At 34.1% G+C, this 20,897-nt stretch overlaps 1 long non-coding RNA gene across 1 annotated transcript; it reads left to right on the forward strand.

Annotated features, from left to right (window-relative positions):
• The first annotated feature begins 922 nt into the window (after nucleotides 1-922).
• LOC131512698 (uncharacterized) lies at nucleotides 923-20,435 on the forward strand. Its single transcript, XR_009262251.1, has 3 exons — nucleotides 923-1,089; nucleotides 16,604-16,730; nucleotides 20,211-20,435. It is a non-coding gene; the product is annotated as an uncharacterized LOC131512698 (long non-coding RNA).
• The last annotated feature ends 462 nt before the right edge of the window (nucleotides 20,436-20,897 follow it).

The following is a 20,897-nucleotide window of genomic DNA, read 5'->3' on the forward strand; positions in this document are numbered from 1 at the left end:
TGTGATATAACAGATTGTTCCTATATCCCATCTGTCAAGTAGGACAGAGCTGATTGTATAACTGACCTTGAGTTAGTCTCATTGGTTTTAAATTCAAGAATCCCAGGTGTCTGCTCATGATGTTTCAAAAGGATTTCTCATAAGTTAAAAAGTTAAATGTTATGTGTGTTTTATTCAAATAGTGTACATGGTCTTGGATGTTAGAATATGAATTCCAGATAAAAATATAATTTATTCTTTAGATTTGGGACCATGAATTTTCAAAAGCCAGTTTAAATGAGCAAAAGTAAGGAACAAAAAGAAAAAAAAACTGTGTTGGAAAATGGTCAGTGAGTGTTTGGATAGTTCAACTACTAAGAAGGCAATAGGAAGGGTGCTATTATCTTTGAATACCTAATTTTAGCCAGCACAATGACATAGTGGGCACTTTCAATTATTTTTTACTGACTGAAAAAAATATTTAAAACTTGTGTTGGTTTGAGAGTGGGTGTGGCCGTGAGTGCATTTACAAGTGTACAAGAGTGAGATGAGGCAGAGAGGGAGGGAGGAGAGGTAGAGATGAGAGAGAAGCAAAGAATTGAATGGGTGTGTGAGAACAGAGGACAGTAAATGACTGGTGGTAAGAGTTAAGTGCAGTTGTGGAATACAGACAACTTTCTTTGTGCATTCATTTTTGGTATAATCTCACCATACAACACCAATCAAGGTCTAAATGTAAACCATTGACTTCTCTTCACACTCTTGTGTTTCCACATAACATATGTCTTCTAAATAGTCTGTTTCTTCATAATTCTCAGATAAAACACTCTATCCCACAATCTTTAATTTTTATTAAAATATTACAATTTTGATGATATATCTGATAAGTGGTGGTAATCATATATTAGTACATACTATTCTTTTATTGCAGGAGGGGGCTACGTGTGTGATCCTGCCAAACTTTGCCAACCTGTGTCTCAATGAGCGAAAGAGGATGATAAAGGAAATTATCTTGTTCACATATTTGACATCTGCAGACTATATATTCAGACCTAATAGGGTTTTGAAGCCCCTTTCATTTTATAGACGTGGGAACTGAAATCTCAAGAGGTAAATTCACTTGTCCAAGGTCCTGTCCCTTGTAAAAGCGAAAATGTCCTAGCCAATTTCTGCACTTCTTGACCCTGAAACTGAATTTTGATAAGACGCTCGCATTCACCGTTTCCTGTCACACTGGACTTAAGAGACATGTGCTTTCTCCCAAAAAGCGAACTTTAGTCTTTCTCTTTGTTCTTATGGTCTGAATTTGTATGAGTCTCACTGATACATTTTTGAAATACTACTGCTTTGATCATGTTTTCCCTCAGATGAAGACTGCCCAATTTTTATACTTCTGAAATCTGTCCTTGTGTTAAAATTTTAGGTGTAACCCATCCTCACCCTAACTATAAAATGCCTTCTAACATTAATCTTGAACAAAGATTTCCCTCTTTAGGCAGACATCTTGTTCTTTTGCCACCTCCCTGTCCCATCCTTCCTCACTCCCACAAGCATTCATACCCCATGAACACCTTCCGCAATCATTTTTACTTGTTTATTTTTTTTTCTTTACCTCAAATGGGTTTGTCTCCTTTTTTCCTACTTATCCAAATTATACCCCTTCCAGAGTCCTATCAATTCCCAAGTGTTTCTAGAAGCCTAACTCCTTTACATCTAGTCAACAAAGACACTTCCCTTTCTTGAGGGAGCATTTATCTCGTATCATGATTCTAAATAGCACTCTGTTGCATTAAATAGTGTCATTTTTCAATTATTTTCTGTGTTTAGGTGCTGTCTCCACAATCAGAGTTGTTAATTTATTGAGGCAAAGACTGAGGCTTATATAAATTCTGTAATCCTAGTCATTAATAAGCATGCTATAACTTCATATTGATTTTAACGAAGGGCAGGAAATAGCCTGACATAATATCCAACAGTCCTCAAATTCTATGCTTATTTAGAGACACATTAAATTGAAAATTAGTTCAATAAGTCTTTACTTTCTTTGGATATAATATGAAAGTACTTTAATTAATTCATTGATTTGTGTTAAATATTTTCAGTCTTATGTAGAACATTTCAGAGTGAAAGCATTAAATGAAGTCAAAGTTATTAATTAATCTTATTGGTGGTCATTGTACTTGTCTTCCCAACATTCATTTTATTAATTTCAACCTTCCCCTCATGTATAGCAATCATGTAATCTGAAAGGGATTGATTTCTTCTTTCTTCCTCTACTTCATGGATTGCTTTGAGTCTTCTAAACAAATAAGTATTCTTTTCTATTCCAGTAAATTCCAGTAATCCTGGCCTAAGCTAGTCAGCATGTGGTATTCTGGGTACAAAGCTGGGTCCGTGTTGACCCATTCAGCACAAAATTTAGCTAATTTTGCCAACATAAATTCTTTCCTTTATAGGAACATGATCCAATAAGTCTTCTAAAAAGTTTAAGGCAATTTATATTGGAATCTCCATTAAATATAAATCAAAGCATCCTAATGATTGTTCTTGTTTGTGACGTTTTAAGAGAATAATTTGAGAAGCCATTAATAATTTTTATCTCACATAGATACGTGTGCTAAAGAAAGGAAATATGATTGGAAGTGAAATGAGAGACAACACAGATTTATAAAGGTGACACAGGAGCAAATGACTGCAATGGTCTCCTACAATGACTTGACTCCTGGGGAAAAGCTGATTAATTTAATATTGTAGATATTTTCAAAGGAACTTAAAATGTAGGCCTCATCTCTTTATTGCTACAAGAAACACATTATGTAATGTTATGCCTACTAAAAATATAACCCTATACAAATTCATGCCTTTACATATTCTAGTAGATTTTTCACAATAATCCATATTGTTTCTGGGCTAAGCCTGTTTTGCAGATTTGTTAAAATCAGCAAGTGTGTTTTCAAAGTTCTTTAAATAGATCATTGGACTTATCATATTGTAAAATTGCATATTTTTAATTTGAAAATATTCTTTTTATTATGTATACAAATAGCTTTGAGAGAAAGATTATGATTAAAAAAATAAAACAACCCTTCCCCAATTCTTAATAGCTTGCCAGGATATTTTTGACCAGGATGCTTCTAAATGTACACAATATGTCTAGGTATTATTTTGTATATTACATGTAGTAATTGGGCTTAATATCTATTGAAGAAAACCCAAGTGCACTGTAATGAGTGCTAACAAGAAGGATAACTCTAAGATAATGAGAATAATCCTAACTGAGGTGTGCCAAAGTGTGACTTTTGATCTGTATTTTTGAAATATGAGTAGAATAAAGAGGCAGGGAAGGGAAACAGCACAAGCAAAGTCATGAAGCAGAGAACATTTTGAAAATTCTTGGACTGCCTGAAGGATGTAGGATGTGACAAAGTCCAGATTGTAGAAAACGCTAAAAATATTATATTTTATTATGTAAGCAATAAGGAACAAACAAATGTTTTCTGAGTAGGAGATAATATTAGACATTGCTTTGGGGAGGATATTCTGTTGGAGTTATGAAAGCTGGATTAGAAAAGAAAAAAAAATTAAAAAGGAGAACCCTCTGCAAAGAATTAGAACAATAGCAAAAATTGAGTGCAGGGAACACAACAGATGTTTCTGAAGTGATTGACAGAACTGATAGAAGCTAGTCAGTTGTGAGGATGAGGGAAAAAAGTGTGTTACAATGGCTGAGGTCCACAAATAACACAAATATTTCTTGCAATAATCAAGATGGTGAATACTGAAGGAAGAGCATGTATAAGAAGACAGACTGAGTTGTGGGTGTTCAAGAAATTATGTTCTGGAAATCATTGGGAAATCTATGCTGGGACTTCAGAAAAAAGAGACCAGGACTGGAGAAATAATATCTCTTAAAGCTCCTCATTATACATGAAAATGAAGATGACTGAGGATGTTGCCATAGAAAACATAGCATCTAAAAGGGTGAAGGGAAAAGAATTTGAGAAGAAATCAAGACAGGGATTTAATGCAGGAGGAGAATGAGGATAAAGTCCAGGGAGGGTCCCTCAAAAGAGATTTTTGTAAGGATGGAGGAGATGTCATCCAATGCTGCCAGGACATCAACTAAGATAAAAAGTCTGAAAATACATGACTGGGTTTAGCAATAAGTAGCATTTTTGAGAGGACATTTTCAGTACCTTACTGAGAGAAAAGAAGATTAGAGCAGGCTGCCTATGAAAGCTGAGGAAGCAGAAACTGCAAATATAGAATAAATGAGTTCTGGGGGGTTAGGGAAGAAACCAAAAGGGAAGGTGATTTAGGAAAGGCAGGATTAAGGGAGGGTTTTTAATTGGATTGAAGGGACTCAGGCTTTTTGTGGGCTAAGGGAAAAGAGAAAGGGAGGATGCTGAACTATGAAAGGCACTTAGGGAAAAATCATAAGACAACATGTAGACTAGAAAAAGCCACACAGGAGGGGCTCAAAGGCAGTCGGTTGTAAAAGGGAAAAGATGATTTGTTTCTCTGTGAGAAGAGGTTACCAAAAGTTCTGTTTTTTGACAGGAATGGCAAGGTGAGCTTTATTCAAAAGCTGTTGCACTATATAAGGACCAGAAACAACACAGGATAAGGGATGATAAGCATATCAAGGTGATTGTATATACTTACATACATGTTATGTCAGTTATGTGGAAACATGTCCCATAAACATGGATTTTTATTGTGAAAGTGAATATTTTATGTTTAAAACAGCCTAGAAAATTATTACTGCTAATGGGAGAGTACCTCCGAGAACCCAATTAATGAATGAATTTTCAAACATAGCTCATGCCTTTCAGTAATACACACCTGTGCTCTACTCATTTTAGTGCACTAATAAGTTTTATTGCTTGCTCTCCTTCCACACCATACAATGAACATTAAGTTAGTGCTAAGAATAAATAAAAAAGAATTACACAATTATAAATACAATTATAGATTATATATTGTACATCTATAATATACATTATTCTACATATAATTATATATGCAGTTATATATACAATTAATATACTGTTATATTTAAATATATTGTGTCTGGGGCGCCTGGGTGGCACAGTCGGTTAAGCGTCCGACTTCAGCCAGGTCACGATCTCGCGGTCCGTGAGTTCGAGCCCCGCGTCAGGCTCTGGGCTGATGGCTAGGAGCCTGGAGCCTGTTTCCGATTCTGTGTCTCCCTCTCTCTCTGCCCCTCCCCCGTTCATGCTATGTCTCTCTCTGTCCCAAAATAAATAAATAAATAAATAAATAAATAAATAAATAAATAAATATATTGTGTCTAAATGGAAGAATAATATGAATTAAATATTATTAACATAAATCATTTAGTTAATTAAAATTATTAATACAATGTATACTATATGTTATGATTATAAAATATAAATGACTATAAATAAAATAAAAACAGGAATCATTTGGGGCGCTCAGTTGGTTAAGCGTCCAACTTTGACTCAGGTCATGATCTTGTGGTTCGTGAGTTCGAGCTCTGTGTTGGGCTCTGTGCTGACAGCTCAGAGCCTGGATCCTGCTTCAGAGTCTGTTTCTCCCTCTTTTTCTACCCCTCCCCCACTCACGGTCTCCCTCTCTCTCTCTCTCTCTCTCTCTCTCTCTCCCCCTATATATACATATGTGTGTGTGTGTGTGTGTGTGTATATATATGTAAAAAATATATATATATTTTACATATATATGTAAAATATATATGTATATTTTATATATATGTATATATGTAAAATAAATAAATATTAAATATATATATGTAAAATAAATATATATTTAAAATATATATGTAAATATGTAAAATATATATTGTAAATATACAATATATATATGTAATATATATATTGTATATATTTATATACATATATATGTAAAATAAATAAATGTTAAAAAAATTAAAAACAAAACAAAACAGGAATTATTTACTGAACACCTACCATGAGCCAGCATTGTGCTAGATAGGGACTTTATATATTATTTCATTTATTCCTCATAGCCACACAGTGAAGTAGAAACTGAGACTCAAGGAAAGGGTCACCAGTTTACCAAAGGCACAAAGCAAGGGCAAGACATGAATTCAGGTCTCTCACAACTGTATTCAGGGTGTTGCTTTAAATAAGTCTGTGACCATGACTAATGACATAATTTTACCTTATCTTCTAGTTTCGATCTGTGGTGAAGGTACAGAACAGTTGATTCTTACCTCGTATCTACAACTCTTTATTTTAAGCTCATCTCACAGTTTATTTTTTCTGCAATAAATAAGTCTAATCTTAACGGTCCTTAGTCTTTTTTCTTCCTTTTTACTTGGTTGATACTGTCACTTTATCACCTTTCGAGAATCTGTGAGGTAGTCAAATCATAGCAGTTGTAATTTCAAAGGTTTAGCATACCAATATTTTACCTAAGCTTTCATGTTATGAGCTCAGCAGTGAGTTTGTGGGTGAGACTAATAGGAAAAGAGTCTGTAATATTAGGCAATAATGTAATACTGAATTTGGAGGAAGTGGCTGAATGAGGTGCTCTGCAGCGTAAGTACACTACCCTTACTCTGTAGAGTAATATGCCAGCTAGAGAGAGTCCTTAACCTGAATTATGAGAATGATTTTATGATAAAAATACTGCATGGTGAGTCTGAACACCAAAAACTCATTTGTGACTGTGCCACTAAATGTGACCTTGGTTTCTTTAACGTTTCTTTAACGTTCTCTGCTGCTGTTTACTCAAACTTAGAAGAAAGAATTTGTTAAACAATCTTTCCAATTCCACATAGTCAATAAAACTGTTGGATAAAGCTCTATTTATAAAGAACATCCTGGGAGTAGGGCTTACCTTAAACTAATGGGTTTTGGAGGAAAAACAGATGAATCACTTTCTTTTGGCCTTTACATATAGACCAACTTCTCAAATGGTGAGTGATCAGAAGCCGAAAGGAAAGAGCAAAGACTAGATGTATCCATTCATTCCTTTCCTGACATATAAAACTCTGAAATACCCCCCTGACCTCAGTTAACTGTGTAAGTCCAAAAGGGCTTTTGTTTTCCTAAGAGGAGTTAAATAAAAATTACACTAAATGTCTCAGGAGCTAATGCTGCTCTTCAGATATCTTTGTTCAAATCTCTTGTGATTTACTGTCACAAAAATTTCTGAACAATACCACAGCAACTCTACCTAACAAACGAAAGAGAAGCCATAACCGTATATTGTCATGTGCGACAAGTTAATGTGGAGCATTTTCTAGTGCTGCCCTCTCCAGAGGTTCCAACACACAAACATCAGGCTGAGTGTATTTAAACAAGCAGTGTTTGAATTCATTCCAACCTTTCCATTTACAGCAATTTAAGACTATTTGTATTCAGGAAACAAAATAACAAGGGACAGCTGTTTCTCCACTTTGCTCTTACTTCTAGGCTATTTAAAAACACTTTGACAAGTTAAAAATGTAAAAGAGCATCATTGTAATTTAGGGAATGCGTACGTCAGGTAAAATTATGGAGACTAGCATAAAATCAATAGTTTCCTTTTAAACCAATTTTACTAACAGAGAACTAGCTTATATTTTGGAATACAGGCAACGTGCTAGGTATTTATATGTCATATATCTTCAGCTTAAGAGATTCAAGAATGAGCCCATACAAGAACAGAACATTACCCATGGGTGGTCCTACATATATCTAGTCCTCTGAAGCATGCTTATATTGTTATGGGCCATACCACTCAAGCCCACCAGTAGCTGAAGACCACTCAGCTGATGTGTATAGACATTACCTCTGCATTCACCATTAGCATTTCATAGTATAAAGATGTTACATAAGTTAACTCTTCCACTGATTACTGAAAGGAAATGCTGGGCTGATAAGGCTACCCCATCATCTCCCTAAAGCAGTGGAAGGGATCATACCCACAACCTTAAACTGCCTTCACCGTTATTCAACCAAACAATGAAAGGATGATGTATGAGGGCCTAGGGTGTGCCTTACATTATTCTTTCTACATGGCAGATTGTAATGCCATGCTTGAAGAATTCAAATTTTCAATGCTGGCAGAGCTATGCACAACCAGAAATTTTCTAAGATGATCATAGCCTATTGGAAATCTACCTTTCAGAACTCTGCATATGAAAAATTAGTTTGGAATCAAACTCTAAATTGCTGCTTCAAAATGTGGCACTATTATAGCTACTTAAGAGAAAAAAACACAAACCCACTGATTGAATGTGCCCAAAAGAATGCTTTTGATTTAAAAAAAAAAAAAAAAAAACTAATCAACAGATTTTTCTTGCTTCCTAGGACGTGTGAGTGTTGCTTCTTTTCCTGAGATACCACATATGAATATTAACAAAAGAACAGTGCGCACAGGAGAAATGCTGTTTTTGTAAAGTCAATGGGATGAATGTTAACAGTTTTAGGAATATGTTATGGTAAGGGGGAGGGGTTTGTCCATATGCATGTGGTTATTTTTAGGTAAGTAAATTACCTTCCAAAGGAGCCAGATGGCTCTAGGAACACATCTGCAGCTTTGGTTTTCATTTTCTCACTCCTCACACTGATAATGGCAGGGTCATTGAGGAGACGGTCACAAACAATCCTATGAAACGTACACTGCCTTGTGTAAAAACGGGCAGAAATATATACTATAGATTTTTTGTAAGCTAAGGCTATAAGAAGATGGACTTCTATCATTGTTAAACCAATTGGCAACATTTCTCTTCAAGATTTCTGTATGGAGAGGTAAGGAACTTGTTGAGGGATACTACAACACTGGGGGAAATTCTGAGATTGAAGATTATCCATGAATTAAAAGCCACCTTATTTGGCAGAAGTATTGTTTGTTTTTATTGAAAATAAAAATTATGACCTTGTTTTCATCTTATTCAGCTCTAAAAAGGGAACTTTGTTGTGATAAAAAGCACATTATGCAATAATTTCGTGGCATACCCACTGTTCCAGTCATCAAAGTTTTGTGCCTTTCCACTTTCCATGTTTCTTTGCCCTGTTTCATGCTACTGATGCTGGATCCTGGAAACACATCTTCCTTTCCAGCTGGCAAGATGTTAAGCCTTTTTTGGCAGCAGGTGCTGGGGGGACACCTTCGGAGAAGGGGTTCTCTGCTGGCTTCTGGTACAACTTCTAATTAATTCTTTTTCCTAGTACATGACTACAAGTTGAGTGGAGGACATCTAGTGGTTCTCACATTCCAGGAAGCTTCCTAGCACCCCCAGGGAAGCTTCCTTGTAAGTTTTGCGAGCTCACAAGCCAGCATCTTTCCCAGGAAGTTTTCATGGGAACCTGGCAGACAGTTTCATGTTAGCTATGGTTGATCTGCATCATCTCAACTAACTGTGCCATCCAGCAATCACTGCCATACCCTGTCCAAAAAAGTCTGACTCTCAGTATTGGGGGACAGGGCAGGAGGTAGGTAGTGGGGCCTCTTACAAGTTTGCTTCTTCCTTGGGTACTATGTCTCTCCCTAAAGGTAGTACCTGCTCTCCATATTTGCTATTTCTGAATTCTTTGAAGTTCTCTTCATCCTTTTGTTGGTTAATATCCTGTTACTACTTAACCATTATATTAATATGAAACTTTCCATGTTCAAATCACGCATGTGGCTTCTGTCTCTTGACTAAATCTTAACTTGTACACTCAATTAAAATATTCAGGACAAGATGGATAATAAGACATTTTAATTAAAGAAATGAGTGGGCAGCTGAAAGTAATAAAGTCTGGAAAAATATGAAAACACACAAACTGGGAAGGTATGAATGAGAATAGACAAGTGTGGCAGAGAGTATAAGCTCTTCCTTAAAATCTGCCCTTCTCCTCTTTTTTTTTTTTTTTTTTTTAAATTTTTTTTTAACGTTTATTTATTTTTGAGACAGAGAGAGACAGAGCATGAACGGGGGAGGGTCAGAGAGAGGGAGACACAGAATCTGAAACAGGCTCCAGGCTCTGAGCTGTCAGCACAGAGCCCGATGCGGGGCTCGAACTCACGGACCGCGAGATCATGACCTGAGCCGAAGTCGGACGCTTAACCGACCGAGCCACCCAGGCGCCCCTGCCCTTCTCCTCTTTAATACTCCCAGAATTATAGCCAGACACAGAACTGCCCAGCTGGTCTGTGTTTACTTGCTGCCTTGCAGTTATGTGTGGCCACAGGACCAAGTTCTCACCAATAGAGTGTGAACACAAGGGATACATGCCATATCCTTTTCTGGGACTTGAGAGATCATGCATGTCTCCATTACATTCTCTTCCTCCTTTCTGATCAGAACACAGAAGTAGAGTGGCTCAGCTATGACCATACAGATGACAATAGTGCTCTAAAAGATGATCGAGCAACCATTTAGAAGGAATCTAATTCCTGAATGACTGTGATGAACAGAGGTGCCATATAAACCTGGATTGCTTATGTCAAACCTATTTCATAGACAGAGGTATGTTTATAGTTATTAACCCACTATAATTTGGAGTCTATTTGTTATAACAGTTTAGTTTTGATCCAACTAATATAACTGTGGGGAAAGTCACTATTGTTCCTCTGTCTCATGCCTCTATTTGACCTAGATGTTATTATCTATAATTGTTCATATATATTAAACTATTATTCCACTATTTCCATATCCAAATGTGTTCTATTGAAAAAATATTCCCAATCTCTAGAACATGGTCTTAACCTTCTTTGATGTATAGATCCCTGAATTTAGTGATTCATCACTGACATATCACACCCAGTGCTCATCAGAACAAATGTCCTCCTTCATTCCCATTACCCATTTAGCCCATCCCTCCATCCACCTTCCCTGTTGCTAATGTTATTAATTCCTATTTTGTATTCCACGTGTCAATAGCACATGACCTAAAACTAGGACTCAGAAGTCCTCTTACCATTATATGAAGAAAACGATAGTTTATGACTGTGTAGGGCTACATAAAAATAATTTTTTAACCTTCACTAGTAAATAGTGACATTAAAAACTTCTGACATTTAAAAAAATATTGAATATGCACCATATGTCAGGAACCAGGATTTTATTGAACAAGGTAGACCTTGTCTTTGCCCTCATAGATCTTATAGTTTAGTGAGAAAGACAGATATTAAATAAATAATTAGAAGGGATGGGGCGCCTGGGTGGCTCAGATGGTTAAGCCTCTGACTTTAGCTCAGGTTATGATCTCACAGTTAGTGAGCCCCACTTCAGGGTCTGTGCTGACAGCTCAGAGCCTAGAGCCTGCTTCAGATTCTGTGTCTCCCTCTCTCTCTGCCTCTTACCCTGACCTCTCTCAAAAATAAATAAACATTAAACATTTTTTAGAAATTCTGTTGGTTACTTTGAAAAAGGATTATTTCAAAAAAGAACATCTAGTAGGAATCCAATGAATGCTGTTATTAACTCAAACTTATAAATAGCATTATGATGCAGGTCATTTACAGTTCAAATACGTCCGGTAAATAATTTACCTGATAAATGCCACAAAGCATTGATTTTTAAATGCATTTGATGTTTAGTTTGGGAACTTAAAATTAGAGTTTTATCATTCAGGAATCAAAACGCATTTGCCTTCCTATTATTATTTTCTGCAGTTGCATACCCTTTGGTAGGGTTGGTAGGGATATGTGAGTGGTTGACCCTGGCAGAGGGGAATATTTTACCACTGAGATTGTTTGGAATTGTCAGTACATATTATAGTTAAAAGTTGACCAACTTTTGGTCAGTTCATTACTGTTTAAAGTTCTCTACCCACAAAGAACCCAACATGGAAGGGACCTGGGGCAGAATATTCCTAGTGTCCTAACCTCTTGTGATGCCACTAATTTTCTGCACTGATCTTGGAATCATACAGTCAATAATACTCTATACATTAATGATTCTTTTGAACTTGGATGTTTTATTATTTCTTAGCATTTATTATATGCCAGACATGGTCCTAAGTGCTTCCCAGATATGAACTCCAAAATCCCTCATAACAACCTTTTAAAGAAGATAAAAATAGTTTTTAAAAAGATTAAGGATTTTAGTTCAAACACTTTTCATTTATAGAGTCAGTATTTTTCTATGAGCAAAATGACTGGTAAGATTTAAAAATTGTTTTGTGCTGTAGAATTGAGTTTTACTTTGTAGACTGAAATAACAGCTATTGTCTGGGAGGGAATTAATTTGACCTCTTTGAAATGCTAATTAAATTCTTATCTACAAACCCAATATTTGCATTGTTGAGCTATGTAAAGGAAATATAAAATCCATAGGCTTGATGAAATGATAAAAGACATTTGTTTAATGAAATCATTAAAAAGGAATAGTCACTTTTATTCTGGGCATATATTCTGTCCCACATGTAAGAACAAAACAAAATAATACCAATTCATAGAAAGCATATTACACTTAACTGTATGTGGTGTTTGTTATTTAGGTTGTTTTGACAATACACAGAGGAATATTTCCTGAATTTTAAAATTAAAAAGACTAAGTTAATATGATTATGCCTTCAAATAAACAGTTGAATGATGTCAGTTTGATTTCTGTGAGCTTATGAACTTAAATTTTCACCAGGTTCCAGGTGTTGATTCTTGTAAGTCAAATATCATTTACTCTTGAATATATTTCTATCAACATATTCTGATTTTAATTAAAATATTCTTAGATAGTAGAAAAGTTTATGGCATAATTTTCAATAGACCTAACTGATGCAAGTATTAATAACAAAGAGACACACAATAATCCACACTACACTACATGTTTTAAATAATAAGTGCATATTTTCAGACTCATACTTCAATCCAATTCAAAAAATACTACTTTCAAAGTACATTAGTGCAGTGAATTTTGTCGACTACATACCCACTGGGATTTCCTGATATAAACAAGTTCAGGCCAATAAATTACTGTCATTTTGTGTGATTCATTTGGCTATGGGTGAATTTTTCCATTTTTAGAGTTTTATTTTATTTTTATTAAAAAAATGATGTTCATTTATTTTCCAGAGAGAGACAGAGAGACAGAATGAGAGTGGGGGAGAGGCAGAGATGGAGGGAGACACAGAATCTGACGCCAGCTCTAGGCTCTGAGCTTTCAGCACAGAGCCCAGTGCAGGGCTTGAACTCACAAACAATGAGATCATGACCTGGGTGGAAGTCAGACACTTAACCGACTGAGCCACCCAGCAACCCCTCCGTTTTTAGGTTTTTTTTTTTTTTTTTTAAAGAAAACTGTACTATCTTTCCTCTTTATTATGGCCCTACCATGATGGCCATAAATTAAATATAATCAAAATAAAATAAGATTTTATGTTATATTTTAATTATCAAATTCAAAGTGATAAAAGAAAAACAGTAGATTTACACTTCTCCATATGTAATGGACTATTGTGCGCCTAAAAGGACACTATTTATCATATTGATTCAGGTGTAGAAATTATTTCCTATTGAAACTAATGTCATGTCAATGTTTTATAAATAAAATCTCCTCTTAGAAGAAGGAATGTGCATGTTCATGTCTATGGATGATTGAGAAGGCTAGAGGTGTTGATTTAGATGGGATATAATTGTACTTGAAAGTCTGATGCTTAAAATCACTGTGAATCAGGATAATGTATACATGGAGCAAATCGATCAACAGGGCTTCTCGAATAACTGACATGTTAGTGGGGCTATATTGAACCAGGATTGAACTCAAGTCAGACTGTCACTCATGATTTACCTGGCAGAGCATTTTTTTTGAGTGAAAGTGAGTTATGTCTTTGATTAGAACATACAGAAAAATAGAGTCATCAGATAGACAGAATAGAGATTGACTTATTTAAAAACTCCTATTGAACCAAAGCCAGTATTTATCCTCATTCTCCCAACATAGGTTTACATGACACAGACACAGGTCCCAGTTGAAGCTTCTCTATAAAGATAACAGCAGAGCTTTTGTTATTGCTCTGAATATACTTTAAACCAAAAAAAAAAGGCATATTGGATTACATATTTTCACTGTTTTTGTATGTTAGATGCTTATTCATAAAATTAATTATCAGTAAATTAATCTATAGTACCAATCTTTCTACTATAGAACATGATCTACTAGCCTAGACGTTTAAAAAAAAATTCCTTAAATTCCAACACAAGTGGCTCTCTTAGTGTTCCAGAGAGTATCAACATGCTCTCTTTCTCTTCTTCAAGTTACATTTTTTTAGTGATTTTCTGGGGCTTGGGATGAGGAAAGAGGTTTCCAGAGGGTTGGACACGTTACAGGACAGCACTGATGTCAAGAAACACAACTATCTAATAAAGCTCAGTAGCTTAACAGAAGGTTCAGCTCAATAAGGGATTAGAGAGACAATATTTGTCTAGAAGAAGGTATCTAAAGAGACAACAGACTTTCTCATGTCCTAATCTACCTAACCCCTGATCCCCACTTCCTTTCCCTAATTCTTACTCATTCTTCATATCTCAAGTTAAATATCATTTGCACAGAGATGTCCTCACTGACCCCCTGACTAGGTTAAGTACCTTGTTATATTCTCATAGCATTCTCCACTTCTGTTTGGTATAATTCATTTGTAACTTGTTTATCTATGAAGCTTTTATCTAATTTCATTGTATATCTCCAGGGCCTTGCTCATAACAGGCACTCAAAAATATTTGTTGAAAGAATGGACAGCTGAGATCACTAATAGCAGTTATATATTATGATGGGTTTCAAGAGAGAAAATCTAAGATGGAGAGCTTGAGGTTGAGGAGTTGATACTGGATCATTTTTCTGTAACATTTCTTAATAATTTCCTTCTTGTGGTTTGGAGTCCCAGCTCTTTGTTTTAGCATAAAGAATACAATTATCCCAATGATGTCTTGACAGACACAAACATACTTATCTTTATAGTACACAATCTACAACACCACAATTTTCACCAGCTTAATGAATGGTGAAGCATCAGGCAGCCATTTGAATCTTCTACCCATTCTTTGTTTTTGTACTTAGAGACTCCAAGTGTTGACAGTAGCTCTGAATTATTTTTAATAGGCTAATGGTTGACATTAAAACAAACCACATGTACTTGAGCATGACAAATATCATATTGAAAGTGTTAATATCATAACTATCTCACGTATTACACTGACCTTGCACTTAAAAACAATACCAAACAATATGCAATCGCAAACAATAGCAAAGCAATTATGGTCACTACTTGATTCTTAATCACTTACTTTGACTCATTCCATGATTACACTTATTTATGGAACATTTCTTGATGACAATTCTGCACTAATTCTACTGAATACTGCAGGGTACTAAAATTTAATATTGTAAATTCACTTTGAACATTAACTAGTCTTGGAAAAAGGCACATGTTTTTATAAACATCTTACATTCTTCTATAGAGTGACACTGATAACAAAATTCCCAATCCACATTTAGTCTTCAAGTATCAATGTCCTGCCACTGCAATAGGGACTTTGTTTTCAATTACTCAGCACTTGCTGGCAATGTTTTCCTTTTTCCTTCTTATACTCTGTTTGAGTAGCAAAAACGATAACACATATCAGGCAGTTTAAAATCCTCCCTGGTGTTATCCATAGGCAGTTAGTCAGAAAGCTTTCTAAGGAAAAATCCTTCTCAACAGAGAAAAATATATTTGAATATTTTGTAAGGCACTTTGTAGAGATAGAAATAAATGGGGAAAGCTACAAGCTGTCGAATTCACTCCCCTAATGTGTCTTTGCTGTCATAGGAGCAGGATTTAATTCAAAACTCAATACCGCTCTGGAAATTTACTTTCCTCAAGAAAAGTGCAGCCTTGAGGAGAAAGTAATTACTAAATATGAGTGAGGAAAGGGAACAACGAACCGAAGCCTAAACAGATCATTATAGTTGTTACCAGAGGGTTTCGGAGTCAGGAAGAGGAAGAAAATGGTATGTACATGTTTGACATTTTAATATTACACTCTCATTAGCTGCTTTCTAAACTCTGAAATGTTTGACATGTACTAAAGTACCCAGAAGACAGGCCATTTTCTCTAGCCCTTACCGAATGATTCTATTTAAAATAGAAAAAGAAGAAAAAGGTGGAAAAAGTAGAAGAAAAAGGTAACGTGTGACTCCAATTTTAGAATTCTACAGAAAATGGCTGAAAATACAATATTCATCATTTGGGACTAGCATGAATCAGTGCCAGTGTTTTTAATAGTTGTAACCTACTCATTGTTGATTGCATTAACAAATTTTCAATTTTATTGGACATCATTTATTGCTATTGACTGGTAAAAGATGGAAAAGATTTAAATATTTTGCAAATTTAAGTTTAAAATAGTTTATTTAATGATCCCCATGAATCCATACCATAACATAAAAATTTCACAGAAATAGGGTTGATGTCTTTCAAAATCTCTACGAGAGTTGAGGTGATATTTGCTATCTTATTCTGTACTGGCTGGTAAGACATTTGATGTAAATTTTTTTCTCCTGGATCCTTTATAAAAAATTAGATACTGAATTTCTCTAGTAAAAAGAATAAACAATAAAAACTATTGTTAAACAATGCGATCACTAGCTTGGCTACCCTATCAAATGGAATTTAATAAGAAGCTCATTTTTCTGCCCTAATTTCAGAGCTATCAGACTAACAATGCATGTTTGAAAATCCTAAGTGAAGAGAAGGCATGACTATGAACTCAACTACAGACAATTGTGTTTTCTTCTCTGGATCTTCAGCACTGGCAGATACTCAGCAAATGCGGTATTTTTGTTTATCAGTTTTACATAGTGGTCTGGTTCAGAAAATAGTAAATTCCTTTATTAAAAATTTCTTATATTTTTCCAGAATTTTTTTCAATGTTCGTTTCAATTATCCCTTTTGGCACAAGGTGAAAGAAGTCTATTATAAGGACAGCTGCCAGGTGTAATATGTAAAGTTCCTTTTTTATTTCTTGAATTACATGGTTCCCGGACCCATCTCTTAGGACTTTATTATAATATATTAAGACATGCTAAGTGCGTATTTTGTATAATATTCAACTGATCAATGGGAAAAATGAAGTTAGCTTTTTTATGTATTCTATTGCTTCAACTCATTTAACTTAAAGAATATATTTATTTTTCCCAAACTAAATTTAGCTGCTTCTTATTAATCAAATAGGTTAATTTTAACTCATTACAGAAATGCACGTTTCCAATGCAATGGACAAATTGACATGTACTGTATTTACTCTGAATGTTGAAAGCTGCTGAGGTTTTTGTTGTTTAGGAGTGGTGGAGACAAAAAAGAAGTGGAGAGGAGGAAAGGGACAGATCCTTCAGGCTTCTAGTTTTATTCAAGTTTTGTCTTCTACCTCTACTACACTTTCTCTACACCATTCCTGGGCACAAACACAATTTGTAATATTCTCCATTGTCATGGTCATCTAAACTTGCATTAATATGTGCATTGCCCAGGGATGGACACACAGTACCTTTTTTATTTAAGTGAATTTATATTCCTAACAGCATTGCTCGAGAATGTTCATTTTCGCATATACTAACTAGACTGATGCTTTGTTTTTAATTTGCCAATCTAATTTGGAAAAATATAATGCCATTTTATGTTTATTTGCCTGATTACTCATGAAATTGAATAGTATTTTTGCTTACCAAGCACTTGTATTTCTTTTGGGAATGACTTAGTTATATTTTGCCCACATTGCTAATTATGTGGTCATTTAAAAGTGACTTATTAAAAGATTAATATATAATTTTCTACTTTCTCATTTGTCTCTTAAACATGTTCATGTTATATTTCACTGTTCTTAAATTAGTACAAGCAGATTTTCCATCAATAACACAACACATCCCTTAATTTTCATCTTCAATTATATCTCATATAGAGTATGCCAAAGATAGGGGCTCTGAGATATACACATATATGCATAATGGTGAAATTCTCCTGATAGCTACTTGAGCAGCCAAAATGAATATAGATATTGGGCTATTTTATTATAGCGTTGAGTATGTAACTATTTAGAATATTTACCTGTTTTTCATAAATTTGGAAATTGTTACTTTACAACATCACTTATCATGTACAAACTAATTATAAACGAAAGCATTTGTCTCTATCCAGAATTTTAAAGCTTTCTTACAACAAAACCATAAAATTTTAACATTGGAGGCAATTACTCTTGTTTGTACACAATATTATTGTTAAACAGACTTTTAAAAATGTTTTGACCAAAAAGATGGACAAAACCAATCTAAACATGTCCTAAGTCTCAGGTTTATATTCCCTACATATTAGTAAACTTTTGTGGTACTTCAATTTCAGGTTTTTTTGGTTAAAGATCAATCAGTGTTAAAGTTTCAAAACAGTAATGTTATTTAAACCTGGGAAATATCTGAAAATATAATTATTTGGGCCTTGCGTATGTATACATACTTGGGGAAAGGGGCTGCAGGCATAATTTTCTTAATGAGCTATGACAATACTTAAAAGCATCTGTGTGCTATGCTAATTTGACTTTCCTGATAGGAATTGTTTTAATATTCTTCCAAGTTCTAAAGTTTGCCTAGTAAGAGTGCCAGTACAAACAATGAGATGTGCTTATGTATTCTGCTTTTTCAGGAGTCTCCCATCCAAGTTCATTTTGATTTGTATTATATATTGTATATTTGTATTACATTTTGTATTTATAAATATGCATCCTAGCATAGACATAATATATATAATATTATATATATTTATACATATATCATTTCTATGCTAGGGTAATTTTATTATGGGGAACATATATTTAATTGTATTTATGATAATCATTATGCCACTAATAGTTCTTGTGGGAAACTTTTTTCCCTTAGTAATTTTGTCCTATATATTTTATAGTTGCATCTTTTATGTTTAAAACGTGTTGACTGGGTGTCTACTGATATTTTATGAATATATTTTAGAAAGCTCTACTGTCTTATTTTAATTATAAATATCTTAATTTGAGAACTATTATTTTGTTTTTATGGGCAATTGAATATTTCCTGAGAGAAATAAAAGGTTTTATCATGAATAATTGATTCTATCCTACATAAAGGTAGAAAAAGGCCATAGATGATTAGGTTTATTCTGCTATTCTTTTCTCCCCCCCCATTCTTTCAACTTTTCCTTTTTGAAATTCAGGATAAAGCCTTCTCATTTACTCCAATCTTCTCAAAGTCCTTTTTCAGACCTATAAATCTCTCTAATAACTAAGGACCCAAATGTTTAAATACCTATGAACTTTAGGTATGGAATGATCTACTACAAATATTGTTTTTCTTTGAAAGATTTTTTACATTAAAAATTCATATGAACTTTAAAATATATATGTATTGTATATGTGTATATATACATATATATATTTCAATATAATAAATAATGTTATAGACCTGAAATCATAAAAATACTAGAAGAAAACCTAAGTTGTAAACCCCTTGACATTGGTCTTGGTGATGACTTTTTGAAACTGATACCAAATACACAGTCAAAAATGAACAAATTAAAAAGTGGGACTGCATCAAACTAAAAACCTTCTTCAGAGAAAAGGAAAACATCAATGAAATGTGAAGGCAACCTACTGAATGGGAGAAAATATTTGCAAATCACATATCTGATAAGGGGTTAATATCCAAAATATATAAAGAACTCATACAACTCAAAACAGACACAAAACAAACAATCTGATTTAAATGTGACCGAAAGATCTGAATAGACATTTTTCCATGGTGTTCCATGGCCAACACGCACATGGAAAGATGCTCAACATCACCAATCATCAGGAAAATGAAAATCAAAACCCCAATAAGATATCACATCATACCTATTGGATGGTTATTATTAAAAAGACAAGAAATACAAGTGTTGGTGAGGATAAAAAGGGATGCTTGTACACTGGTAGGTAGGAATATAAATTGGTGCAGCCACTATGGAAAAGAGTATGGAGATTCCTCAAAAAATGAAAAATAGAGCTACCATATGATCCAACAATTTCACTCTTTGATATTTATTTGAAGAAAATGAAAATGCTAACTCAAAAAGATATATACAGCCCTGTGTTCACTGAAGCATTATTTACAGTAGCCAATATAAGGAAACTACTTGTCTATCAATGGGTGAATGAATAAAGAAGATATGACGTATATGTATGTATGTATGTGTGTGGATTGAATACAATAGGACATTATTCAACCATATAAAAGAAAATCTTTCTATTTGCAACAGCATGGATGGACCTTGAAGACATGTGAAATAAGTCATACAGAGAAAGATAAATACCATATGATCTCACTTTTATATGGAATCTAAAAAAACAAACAACAACAACAACAACAACAACAAAACAAGCTCATAGATACAGAGATTAGATTTGTGGTTACCAGAGGCAGAGAGGGTGGAAGGTGGATGAAATGGGTGAAGGAGATCAAAAGGTACAAACTTCCAGTTATAAAATAGATAAGTCATAGCAATGTAATGTATAGCATGGTGACTATATTATATTGCATATTTGAATGTTGTTGAGACAGCAGATATTAAAAGTTCTCAACACAAGAAAATAATAATTATGTATGATGGATGTAGACTTACTGTGGTGATCATTTTGCAATATGCAAATATTGAATCATTATGTAACACACCTGAATTTAATATATGCTAATTGTACCTCAATAAAACTGTATAGGCAAAATATACACTAAAAAGGAATAATGATGCAGGTAATTCAACATAAAATAAATTTGTTTAGGAAAAAAGTCTTTGAATACTATCTAGATTCCTGAAACAAAAATACCAGTAACTACAAAATGCTAGGCAAGCAGTCTGGAGAATAGATATAAAGATAAAATCTCTAAAATCCAGCACAATCTGCCTCTTAATTTTTTCTTGATATGACAATGATTGATATTTGGTTTT

Source organism: Neofelis nebulosa, chromosome 5 (assembly GCF_028018385.1).
Source record: "Neofelis nebulosa isolate mNeoNeb1 chromosome 5, mNeoNeb1.pri, whole genome shotgun sequence".
Taxonomy (NCBI): Eukaryota; Metazoa; Chordata; class Mammalia; order Carnivora; family Felidae; genus Neofelis; species Neofelis nebulosa.